At 41.6% G+C, this 13337-nt stretch overlaps 1 long non-coding RNA gene across 1 annotated transcript; it reads right to left on the minus strand.

The window, feature by feature from the left end:
- Positions 1-5763: 5763 nt before the first annotated feature.
- LOC113025983 (uncharacterized) lies at positions 5764-9131 on the minus strand. Its single transcript, XR_003272855.2, has 4 exons — positions 8642-9131; positions 7677-7825; positions 7265-7341; positions 5764-6325 (listed from the first exon to the last, which is right to left on the minus strand). It is a non-coding gene; the product is annotated as an uncharacterized LOC113025983 (long non-coding RNA).
- Positions 9132-13337: the final 4206 nt, after the last annotated feature.

Below are 13337 nucleotides of genomic sequence, written 5' to 3' on the forward strand. Positions count from 1 at the left end.
TGGTCCCATATATCCCACAATTCATAGTGCGGCGGTGGGAGTGGATAATTTTGCCGCAAAATACGGCAGAAGGGAGCGGCCAAAGAGTGAACTGTCAAAAGTAAGTACTGAATATGATGTCACTTATTTATGTGCGAATGTTTAATAACGAAGAACATTAAAACATTGCTGTTGGCCACATGTCGGCAAAACTGTGTGACATTAGTGATGTTTGTTGTTTCAGAGCCTCTACATACAGTGGGGCAAAAAAGTATTTAGTCAGCCACCGATTGTGCAAGTTCCCCCACTTAAAATGATGACAGAGGTCAGTAATTTGCACCAGAGGTACACTTAGGGTTGCCAACCGTCCCTTAAAAAACTGAATCGTCCCGTATTTAGAAACAAAAGAACACGTCCCGTATTGAGCTAATAAGGGACGCACTTTGTCCCGTAATACAGTGAGAATCAAAAGTAGTCTATAAATGTTAATGGAATTAACGCTTTGTTTGAAAACATAATTCCCAGCCCCTCTCCTGCTTTGTGATTACCGCTCATCTCATTGGTCGAGGAAAGGTCGCTTAGGGAGAAAATACCGGAAGACAACAGGTGACCACAACAAGAAGCATGGCCAACAGGGAAACAAACGTCGACACTGCGGTGCAAGTCTCGGACGACAGTACACCTAAAGCTGGGCAGACACTGTGCGATTTTTTCAGTCACGTTATTCAGCTCCTGCTCAAACTGCACGATTGACTCGCAGGGGTTAGAAGTTGGTAGGTCACGATGCAGGTCTCACACTATACCGCCCGATGCTCTGATGCGACCTGAGTGCTCACACTGTGCCTCCATAACATGAAGGTTATAACAGAAATTCTGTCGCTCGCTCTCCCTCTCTGTCTTTCACTCACACAGACACACCACCACCATCAACTTTGCTAAATTGCTAATGAAAAACATTGATCAGGCAGCTGTGATTGAGCAGCAGTGTAGATCCAACTATTTTCATGGTTGTTGTGGTCGTGATAATTTTGTGATGCCACATCGAAAAGGCTCGGATGAGCTTTCCAAAGTTCTACAAGTTGTGCCTCCATCGCTTGTGTCCAGATCACAGGCTGCACAGCGGTGCTGCTCCGTCTTTTTCACCGACGTTTACGTGTTTGCGCGTGAGCAGTGTGCTTCTCGTTATCCCACGTATACTACACGATGCACGATGAAGGCCAAAATCGGGCCGATCACCAAGTCGGTCGCATGACTCAAAAATCGTCTCAAAATGGGCCAAAATTCACACAGTGTAAGCCCAGCATTAGAGTAGCAATGTTTGTTCGCTCAGAGAAAGAAAAAAAAGGCTGCAAAAGTACAGGGAGGAATGGGAAAAGGGAAACACCTGGCTGGAAAAGTGCACGATAACACCTTTAAAGCGCACTGCACTGTGTGCCGGCGCACTTTTTCCATAGGCATGCTTCTAGTGGTGGGCACATGAAGAACATGAGGGGCGTGAAAGCTCGGGGAACCCTTAACCAATTTCTTGTCCACCAGGCCACGGCAGAAGCAGATATGGTATGTAAACACTGTTTGTTTTTTTTAAAACCCTCTGGTTAAGGTTAATATGGGCATGTGCAGTGAATATCAGCTCTATGTGGCCAGAAGTGTGATAATATAATTTATTTTGTGTAATAAACAACTGCAAGGATGGATGATTACAACAAATAGATGACTAATACATAAAAGTAATACATAGATGAATAATGATGATGAGTTAAGATGCGTAATCATGGGAACAAGCGGGTTTACAAACAGGAGCAGCTGATTAGCTTTAGAAAAACTGAAATAATACCTCAGCTGAAGCCAATTGTACTAAATGCACTAAATGTGCACAGTTACAAGAATATTTTTGTTCTATTGTTTTATATTAATTTATATAATTTTAAGTTAAGCAGGACCGAGTTCTTTTAAAGAAAGATTTACTCATATTCTCAAAAGTTAAGCATGACAGGCTTCTGTTTAAGAAAGAGACCTGTTTTACTGTGTTAATGTTGTCATTTTGAGCTAAAAATAAACGGCTAAATGATCATTTGTTTCCCATATGGTCATATCACAATCAAATTCAAGTCAAATGGTTAAAAAATAATTTCACACACAAAAAAAAAGAGCTACAAAATTCACCACACTGGGAAGGGTGAACTGGGTTGCCCGGCCCTGGCCACGAGGTGTCCCTTATTTATTTTTCAGGGAGTTGGCAACCCTAGGTACACTTCAACTGTGAGAGACAGAATGTGAAAAAAAAAAAAATCCATGAATTCACATGGTAGGATTTGTAAAGAATTTATTCGTAATTAGGGTGGAAAATAAGTATTTGGTCATCTCAAACAAGGAAAATCTCTGGCTCTCACAGACCTGTAAGAAGCTTTTCTGTCCCCCACTCGTTACCTGTATGAATGGCACCTGTTTGAACTCATCATCTGTATAAAAGACACCTGTCCACAGCCTCAAACAGTCAGACTCCAAACTCCGCCATGGCCAAGACCAAAGAGCTTTCGAAGGACACCAGGAAAAGTATTGTAAACCTGCACCAGACTGGGAAGAGTGAATCTACAATAGGCAAGCAGCTTGGTGTGAAAAAATCAACTGTGGGAGCAATCATCAGAAAATGGAAGACATACAAGACCACTGATAATCTCCCTCGATCTGGGGCTCCACGCAAGATCTCATCCCGTGGGGTCAAAATGATCATGAGAACGGTGAGCAAAGATCCCAGAACCACACGGGGGGACCTGGTGAATGACCTGCAGAGAGCTGGGACCAAAGTAACAAAGGTCACCATCAGTAACACACTACAACGGCAGGGAATCAAATCCCGCAGTGCCAGACGTGTTCCGCTGCTGAAGCCAGTGCATGTCCAGGCCCGTCTGAAGTTTGCCAGAGAGCACATGGATGATACAGCAGAGGATTGGGAGAATGTCATGTGGTCAGATGAAACCAAAGTAGAACTTTTTGGTATAAACTCAACTCGTCGTGTTTGGAGGAAGAAGAATACTGAGTTGCATCCCAAGAACACCATACCTACTGTGAAGCATGGGGGTGGAAACATCATGCTATGGGGCTGTTTTTCTGCCAAGGGGACAGGACGACTGATCCGTGTTAAGGACAGAATGAATGGGGCCATGTATCGTGAGATTTTGAGCCAAAACCTCCTTCCATCAGTGAGAACTTTGAAGATGAAACGAGGCTGGGTCTTCCAACATGACAATGATCCAAAACACACCGTCCGGGCAACAAAGGAGTGGCTCCGTAAGAAGCATTTGAAAGTCCTGGAGTGGCCTAGCCAGTCTCCAGACCTCAACCCCATAGAAAATCTGTGGCGGGAGTTGAAAGTCCGTGTTGCTCGGCGACAGCCCCAAAACATCACTGCTCTCGAGAAGATCTGCATGGAGGAATGGGCCAAAATACCAGCTACTGTGTGTGCAAACCTGGGCCCTATTTCAGGAAGCCGGTTTAGTGCAAACTCTGAGTAAGTATACCCTGAGTTAACGAAAACTCTGGGTTTTCGGTTTCACAAAGCGAGTTTAGATTAATTCTGAGTGAGTTACTATGACGACACACTCCGTGAAGCTAACCTGCCCCCTAGCAGGTTTACTTCAACTAACCCTGACGTTCTCCGCCTCTTTGTCGGAAACCTGACTGTAGGAAGTGTCAGACATGGCGTGTCCCTTCCTTGAAGAGCCAGTAGATGTTGAAGCCCAAATTCTCCGCAGAGCTCTCCGCCGGGAGAGAGTGATTAGAGCGCGTTTGGACATTTTATCATTTCCTGATGATTTCCTGTGTGAACGTTACCGTTTTTCAGCACAATCTATAATTTATTTGAATAACATCCTCAGGCCTGATATTGCTCATGTGACACATCGCGGACATTCTCTCAGTTCTGTACATATTATTTGTATTGCACTTCGGTTTTTTGCAAACGGGAGCTTTCTGTATAATATTGATGACGCTGAGCACGTTTCCAAGGCTACCGTCTGTCGGGCAGTCAGGAATGTTACAGTTGCACTGAAACGTCTCCTGTACTCGTTTGTGGTGTTCCCCGGTCACAGACCCACAAGATTTATCAAAGAGGGATTCCACAAAATTGCAGGTATCAGAATGAACAAAACTTAATTCATGATGTGGTGATACTTGAACTACTACTTAAATCTTACATTTATATTCACGGTTCCCAGGCGTGATTGGCTGTATAGATGGCACTCACATTCCAATCATTGCTCCTTCAGTAAATGAAGGAGACTATGTGAACAGGAAGTCTTTCCACAGCATTAATGTACAGGTACATGGTTCCCTGTAGCATTTCAAACTAACAAATTATTTCATTATAGTAATGGATGCTAATTTGTGTTCTCTGCACTGTGAAGATCATATGTGATGCTGCCAACATTATCACAAATGTGGAAGCCAAGTGGCCAGGCTCTGTGAGTGGTGGTGGTGGAGGACCCCCACCTGTTTTTCGGGCCTTTTTTTTCTGTTGGCTATAACGGGTCACATTTGAGCATACAGAGTAAGCAAATATGTACTTGTAATGTGCTCAGATAATTTCAATAAGTGCTTACAGAAAGAAAATTAATGTAGCCTCTAACTGCAATTGATTTACATCGGACAAACAGACCAAGCACTATGGCTCATGATACAATTACACCTTACCTGTTTGGACTAGATTTTTATATTTCATTTTTACTTGCTGCCAGGAACGTTTGGGGCCTGTTGGGTTGCACCTGCGCTCACATCACATCACGAAATAAAATGTATGAAATACAAAATAAAATAAAATAAAATAACGCGTTAAATGGGTGGAAATCCCTAGATCAATGTTTAAATTAACACTCACGCATTGACTCTGTCGGCTTTGTTTTGCCATGCATGCTCCCTTTCTTTTGCAGCTGAGGCTGTGTTACTTTTTTTCCGCGCAATTTGCATGTTATCGGCATATGCTGCCATCAGAATTTCGGCCTCAAGCGCTGTAAAATACATTGACCGCGCCTTCTTTCCCTCCGTCTCCATGGTGACTCGCTTAATCTGTGCTCCACTAATCAGGGCTTTATGTATCCTCGTGCGCGCGCTTAACTTGGTGTTAAAGCAACTCCGCGTTGACTGAACTAATTGTTATCAGCCTTTCTGAAACCGAATATTCCGAGTTGGACAGTTCGGGGTTACTCAACCCTGAGTATCGTTTTTCACTCTGAGTTTTCTAAACCGGCTTCCTGAAATAGGGCCCTGGTAAAGACCTATAGTAAACGTTTGACCTCTGTTATTGCCAACAAAGGTTATGTTACAAAGTATTGAGTTGTATTTTTGTTATTGACCAAATACTTATTTTCCACCCTGATTTACGAATAAATTCTTTACAAATCCTACCATGTGAATTCATGGATTTTTTTTTTCCACATTCTGTCTCTCACAGTTGAAGTGTACCTCTGGTGCAAATTACTGACCTCTGTCATCATTTTAGGTGGGGGAACTTGCACAATCGGTGGCTGACTAAATACTTTTTTGCCCCACTGTAAACACACTCGATTATCACTAAATCAAATTTAACACACGTTTGTAATGACGCTAATTCAGTTTACAATAGGGTTCATTCGCTCAGTCAGCAGGTGGCGGTATCCTCGTACACTGGGGAGTACACTGCCATTAAACGAACAGAAGAAGAAAACCCTTGCACATGCGCGGTACGGATCGGGTAGGCCCGATTTGTACGGTCCGACTTTGCACATGCGCAGTAAGGATCGGGAGTCCCGATCTGTCACTATCTTTTTATTTTTTTGTTTTTGTCTACATTATATTAAATGTTTCATTATCGGAAACATTTTAAGAGATACTTGTTATTCTTAACATCTTAACAGATACCTGTAGCTATCGTAAAATGCTTTGACCGGAAGTAGACACCTTTCGCGCATGCGGGGTGCCGATCGGGTTTCCGGTACGGATCGGGTAGTGACAGGCTGCTCGAAATGCGGCCCTCAAATGCCTCCTTCATTTCCCTGAATTTTAAGGCTGTGGCGGTGTCACTACCCAAGAGTCTGTTTCTTAGACCATGCACTACTGAGATGCACTGCCTTCCACCAATGTTCATTAGGACATTCTGAATGACTTCAAAGATGCCCTTAAGTTCCTTTGGATAGTCTATGTTGAGGGCAAAAAGAAGGCCCATCAGCATGGAAATGGCACTTGAGACATCCCTCAGATTAGACAGGATTACTGCTGCCTCAAGGACAACCAACACATCGAAGATGTCTTCTTCTTTCACCATCACAATGCCAACTTTCATCCTTTTAGAAAACGTGTCTTCAATAACTGTCGGCTATAAAAGGGTTCAAAGACAAAAAATAAAATAAAATTACACAATTACAATTACACAATATCCCTTGTGCTTAAGAATTCATGTCTTTCCAAAGAAGAGCCATACTGATGCCTTGGATGATGGTGATTGGCTTTGGGTAACACTTATTAGTTGTTTTGGTTAATTATTAGTTTTTTCAGAATGAGATATGCACCCCCATGTTACAGATCAATTTCTTGCTTTAAACAAAGACCATGTTCATAAATAACTGAGCATGTCTTCAAACAAAATCCAAAGCACTTTACACATTCAGTCATTCACACACATGGGTGGATGACTGAATCATGGCTCAAGAGTTGACAGTTCGTCTTATAATCGGAAGGTTGTCGGTTCGAGCCCCGGCTCCGACAGTTTCAGTCATTGTGTCCTTGGGCAAGACACTTCACCCGTTGCCTACTGGTGGTGGTCAGAGGTGGCGGTGGCGCCAGTGTCTGGCAGCCTCGCCTCTGTCAGTGCGCCCCAGGGTGGCTGTGGCTACAATGTAGCTTGCCATCACCAGTGTGTGAATGTGTGTGTGAATTGGTGGATGACTGGATATGTAAAGCGCTTTGGGGTCCTTAGGGACTAGTAAAGCGCTATATAAATACAGGCCATTTACCATTTACAATGTGAGAAATCAAACGTAAAGCTGAAGTGAACAGTACAGCAGCGAAATGTCAAAGACCCTGGTGAAGACATGAATAAACACAAGACAGTAATAATATCAATGCTAGTTTGCCAGTTAGTTTCTCTGAAACCCAGACCATCTCCAGTGTCAAAGATCTTGTAATAATACATTTGGTGAGGAAGAAGTACACATGTTATCATGTGGCATCTATTGTTTTATAGATGCCACGTGTTTAATTTAAAATCCACTGTGGTGCTGTCATTATTGAATTTACTAAAAGAAACAATGCTAACCTTCACAGTCTTGAAAGTGTGTGAGGGATCTTCCTTTAGAAAATGAGGTCCTCTGTCCTCTTCCTTTGTGTAGGGCTCTGGTCAAAGTCAAAAAGAAAACAAAAACACTTTTTAAACAGTGTTTATGAAGCATGTAGACAGCTCCAAATTCACAGCTTTTTGATACATAATTCCATCAATATATGATTATCATTGGAGATTTTGAATCAGGCTTATCAGGACATTCAAGTAGAATATGATATCCAACCTACCACCAATACACACAGATTCTGTAAAAGTTACCACACTAAATGTCCAGTTGTGAAATATGATGACAGACTTTACTTATCAGCTTTCTTTCAATGAGTTCATCAGTTGAACTGGATAACCTAAAACTTAAACAAAGGATTAGATTTCGCAGTTGAACACTTACATCATCACCGAAGCATTTTATGAGCCTATAGCCCTCCTATGCCACTCTTGATTTTGTACAGCTCCACGAACCTCTCCATAATGGTCAAGCACAGCAAAAAGGAACCCTTTCAGGTCAACAGATGTAAGACGGGCAAATTCTGCTTCAACCTGAGCAATAGAAGAAGAGGGGTGGGGAGTACAGACAGAAAAGATTCTTTGAGACCCAAATTTAAGCAAACCGTCATCTGAGGTCCATTAGAGAAAACACAAACACACAAAAGCAAACAAACAAAAAGATGCACTTTACCTGCCGTTCAGCAAACAAGGAAGTTCAGAGAATAATAAGCTCTGTCTTGAAATCTTTTAAAGTAGAATGATTGTGAAAATTACTTATGTGATGTAAAACCTTAGTAAACGTGCGATTAAAAGAACACTATTTAGTTTATGCCACCTGCATGCGATCATCAATAGTGCAATATTATGTAGCCCTCATTTACTCAATACCATTAAATAAATGGGCTTTGGGTTCTTTTTCTAGTGTACTCTCGTACGATATTTTTAAGTTAACTTCTCTTTTGTTTCTGGGATCAATGAAGCTTATTCCTTAACAGTAGCACTACACGCAAAAATTAACACTAGTGTCTATAGTGCAGTAAATCATGTCATACACCATGTAAAGTAGAGCATTGCAACCCTCCTTTAATTTACCAAACAATGAAAACAAGAAAATAATAAAATGGCAGATTTCAGTATTCAGGCAAACCAACAAACACACACAGCAATTTACCCACTGTACACAGAATCTCCACACATACAGTGTAAACCACCAGTGATAAAACAATTATAGTCCCCAAACTAAACCTAAAGCCAGCAGAGATAAACCCTACGTTGCAGGCCTGTATTGATCCAGTATAAATCCAAAACGATCTCCCAACCGGAAGTTCTTCACTCAACGAGCAAAAAATAAATAAATAAACTCAGTACCTTGTGAAACGTGCAATCCCCACCAGCTTAATCCAGGCAACAAGTTGTCCTCAGCTCCTTCAGAAACACTCCGCTCTGAATGCAGTAGCACAAAGATGAGGAAGGTCCGTGATCTCCACGTGCTCCACAAGCTACCTGTTTTAGCTTCCCACGTTGCCAGAGGTACTCTGAGTGACGCGGGCACTCAGAGTGACTATCTGGGGTGTGTCCGTCGTTATCCGTTCCACAACTATAGCGAAAGGCAGCCTACAGTAGTCCTTATTAGCGAACGGCTGGGTTAGCCTCACTTTAAGAAACAAAGCACACAGTCCAGCAGACTCACGCTGAAACTTTACGTGTTATGTCACTAGCTTACCGACACTGTGACTTATCTCTCCGAAAAGTCAAAACACACTTACTCTTAGTACATAAAAACAAGCTAACTTCTCCGGATGCTCCGTGTAACTCACGCACCACCGCCCTCTCTTCTCGCGCTCTCGTCTCTTTTTCCCTTTTCCTTCTCCACCCTGTGTTACCTTCACAGACCTTATCCCCGTAGGAAATTACAGTTCTCACAAACAATTCACAAGAAAAGAAAGAACTTGTTTTAAACAATGCAAACATGTTTTTAATCATTTTACATGAACTTTTACCTTTTTAAATATACAAGAAAATTTAAATAAATGAACTCTTTGATATTTATATTCTCAGATTTCACTTATCTTTTACTATTTATGCATCTTTTTAACCCGGGTTACAATTACTTCTTAAGAAGTACCCTGACACTACAATCTTTATATCATTTGTTCTACAGAGCTATTAAGTTACAATATAATCTGTGGTGTTTCCAGTCAGTGGCATGTCCAGCGGGGTGGCCTGGGGGGGCACAGGCCACCCCCCCAACCAGACTGGCCACCCCAGGTGCCACCCCAAAGGCAAAACAATAAAATTCAATCAAATATCAAATGTACAATTATGTTTTAACGGTGAAGCTCAGATATCCGAGTGTAAATGAATGTAGCATCGGCTTCTGCGCTATGTGCATCACGTTAGCAAAGGTAGGAGAGCCAAGCACGAAAGATGGCACTGCAGGAAACAATTTTTCGGTGAAAGAAAATGAGGACAGAATAAATGTCCCGGTAAGTAATATTAAGTTTGTTGAGTTTTGTAAACTTCGGTGAAATTAGAATACCAAGGAAAAAATAACACTTAAAGAATTATTGCAGCCGTGGAATATATCAGACAGTATGCTACTGAGGGGAGCTAACATAAGAGTTATGAGTTATAAGATATAATCTAAGTCGTAACATTGCTGTATGGAGCTCAGTGGCGGCTCCTGAAAAAAATCTCAGGGGGGGCAATTTTTATGATATCAACTAAAATGACCCATTTAATGAGTACATCAAACAACACAATTTTAATTTAAATTTAAAATGAACAACCATATTCTGGCCATTTGTATAGATTTGTAAAAATGAACAACCATATTCTGGCCATTTGTATAGATTTGTAAAAATGAACATGAACAGATTTTTTTTTTTTTTTTTTTGAATGAAGGAAAAATAACTATTGAAAACAACAACTGTAAACTGATTGGGGGGGTGGGCTAAAGAGAGAAAGAGAGAGGGATGGAGAAAGAGAGTAAATATGGCCTCAAGTCGTGATCAATTGATGCCATCAAGTCGACTAAACCTCTAAAAATCCCTGGATTGTCTGAGGAATCACTTTCATCATGTCCCCGCATTGCTAGCTCAAAAGCACCACAAAACTTAATACAATCGATGATTTTAGATAAAATATGACGGTTTTTATCTACCTCTTCGTTGTGCCTTCTTAAAGCAATCCGATGTCCATCATCTAGCTGCGCCGCTATGCTAGTTTTCCCTAGCACAGCTAGCTTTACACTGTTGTCCATATGAACTCGTGAGCTTTCATGTTTCTTGATTCGTTCGGAGAGGTGCTTTAAGTCGGTTTGTCCAGATTGTGTCCACGTCAGATCACACTTGTCACTTTTGAACAGTATGCACGGGAAACAAAAAAGTGCATTAGCTGTTCCACAGCCTGTCAGCCACGACTTGCGCTGGAACCAACTCCGACAAAAAGTCCTGTTGTATGCTTTTGACTTCTCCTTCGTTGCCTGGGTTAGTTGAATTTCGGGCTTGTCAGGTCCCAACTCTTTAACTTGCAGTTTTTCTGCCATTGTCCTTCTGGCAAAAGGGTAGGTTAGAAGCGATCTAACCGAATTTGGGGGAGGCTGTGCCTCAACCGTTAACAATACCGCTGCCATCGTCTCTCTCTGACCTTATAGCTCACTTAGGCTACTGACTGAGGTAAAATTCTAGAACAGCAAATCTTCGCGCGTTTTCTGCAGGGGCGCAATTTTAAGCGCCCCCAAACCATTTAATTCAGCGACGCTGATAGGTCAAATATTTATTATTTTCCCCTGGCAACCATTTAATGATAGGCTATTTCGCTGCATATCAAGGGCGCTTTGACGAGCGCCCCAGAAGAAGAAAAACACCGTTTGTTGGTTGAACTTTAATGAGTCAGCTGGTGAAAATGTTAAAATACGCCTGGCTGTATATGGGCACACACATAGTAAAACTATCATTGATGAATTTTTTAAAAATATATATTTTTACTCCTCCACATTTGGGGGGGCGGAGCCCGAGCGCCCCCTATGGGCCAGCCGCCACTGATGGAGCTGCAGATTTGGTTGCAGGTTAACATAGCTGGACTGGCCATCGGGCATACTGGGCATATGCCCGGTGACTTATTTTTTATTTTTTTTGTAATGGCATGAACAATGAGAGGTGGTGGATTGGCCAGATGCAGGTCGAGGTGTAAAAATAACTCAGTTGTTTGGTGGTGGCTATGGCAGAGCTTCCACAGAGGCCAGCAGGTGGATGAGGGAAGGGGAGGCAGGAGGAGAGAGGCAGCCGCCGGTCCGAGTGTCAGGTGAACTGAACTTCAGGTAAGAAGTTATGACCTGCAGTCTATCTGGGTCAGATATAAACCAAGTTTAGGTGGAGTTTATTTTCGTTGTGCTGACTTTTTACCGTCAGTTGCAATAACTCGTACTGCGTTCTAGCCAGCTTGACTGAGTTTCTATACAGCTGGGTGGGTGCTATGATGTTACTGATAGTGAACTTTATTTTATTCATAAAGTTAGTAGAGTTGCCAACGGCTCCTTAAAAAAATGGAATGGTCCCTCATTCAGAGAAAATATTACACGTTTCGTATTGAGCTAAGAAGAGACGCAGTTTGTCCCGAACTTTAGCTAGAATGAAAAAAAGACACAAAGCTGGAGTTATTCTATCGTTACGCTGCACAGCTGCCTCTTCTTCTCTCATTCTCTCCTGTTGCTATTTCAATCATGAAACTGATCAATGATCAGCTGATCGGCTTTTCTCTCTTGTTTGTTTATCGCCCACTTTGCGCCAGAAAGAGGAAACCAGCAGATGTCGCGCTAAACAACAGCTGCACGTTTAAGCTTGATCAGCTGTTGTTAGAATTTATTTAATATTAATTTCTAGTATCAGCTGATGTTTGCTGGAGCCACAGCTGTAAAGCTGCTGGTCATGATGTCGGTTTGGATATGTGGTGAGAGGGAAACATGAAGATGAAACCAGGAGATGTCCTTACTGAATCATCAGAGCTGTGATGGAGAAACAAGTTTACCTTTTAGGTGACATGGATAAGTTGAAGGGAAGTTATGAACTGTTTCTGAGAGACAAATAACACCAGGATCCTTTTCTAAGTAGCTGACAGCTGATAGCTGTGCAGGGGCGGGTCTAGCAAAGTTTTGCCAGGGGGGCAGGTAGGGCATTAACAGGGAGAGGGGGGCACAAAGAAATACTTTTTTTTATTCTCAATTCAAATATTTAGCTTTTATTAAATAATTATCTGAATCTTGCGAACAAAGTTTTTATCTGACGTAAAATGTATAGAAATCATACATATACCAACAAGACTGTACATCACTGTCACAACAGGGTTTGTTTTCAGTCAAAGGCTTTATGGCTTTAATACCTGGTGGGTCGGTCTGTAGTCAAAATGCCCGATTTTCTGTCCCAGTCCAGCCCTGCAGGTTAATACTGGCAGTGTCACCATGCCAGCTGACTGTATTTCATCATCAGCCAGTGTTGTTCTTGATCAATATTACCAAAGTTGACCATAAGGCAGCATAGAAAGTATTTACTTGCTTTCAGGTTTCATTCAAATGTTAGTCTTTTCATTTGTTTCCCCACTTTTTTCCTGTTTCAAAATCAAACACCAGTTTGTGAGAAGATTATCTTCTTTTTTTAACAGGCACATAAAGTTTTACATTGGAATTGGCTAATTTGTCAATTGTTTGTTACAAATGTTCGTATTTTAATATTCAAAAATGTTTTTGCCCAAAACATATGTGCACTACATGTCAGTAAAAATACTATGCAAATATTGATGTCCTTGACTGCTGAATAAACACTGACTGATTGTATCTCTTGTACTTTATCAACACAGTATCTAAAAACTTTGCACCGTAGTGGTTAAAATCTCATTCTAATAAGAGTTAAAAGTGCATTCGGTTGTTAGGTTTATAGGGTTATTGAATTATGGTTAACGGTTGGTAGAATTTTTTAAAATATTATCTGCCAATTATCTGCCAATACGCGTTTCGTATTGAGCTGAGAAGAGATGCAGTTTGTCCCGTACTATAATGAAAAAAAGACAC

Source organism: Astatotilapia calliptera, chromosome 7 (genome assembly GCF_964374335.1).
Source record: "Astatotilapia calliptera chromosome 7, fAstCal68.1, whole genome shotgun sequence".
NCBI lineage: Eukaryota > Metazoa > Chordata > Actinopteri > Cichliformes > Cichlidae > Astatotilapia > Astatotilapia calliptera.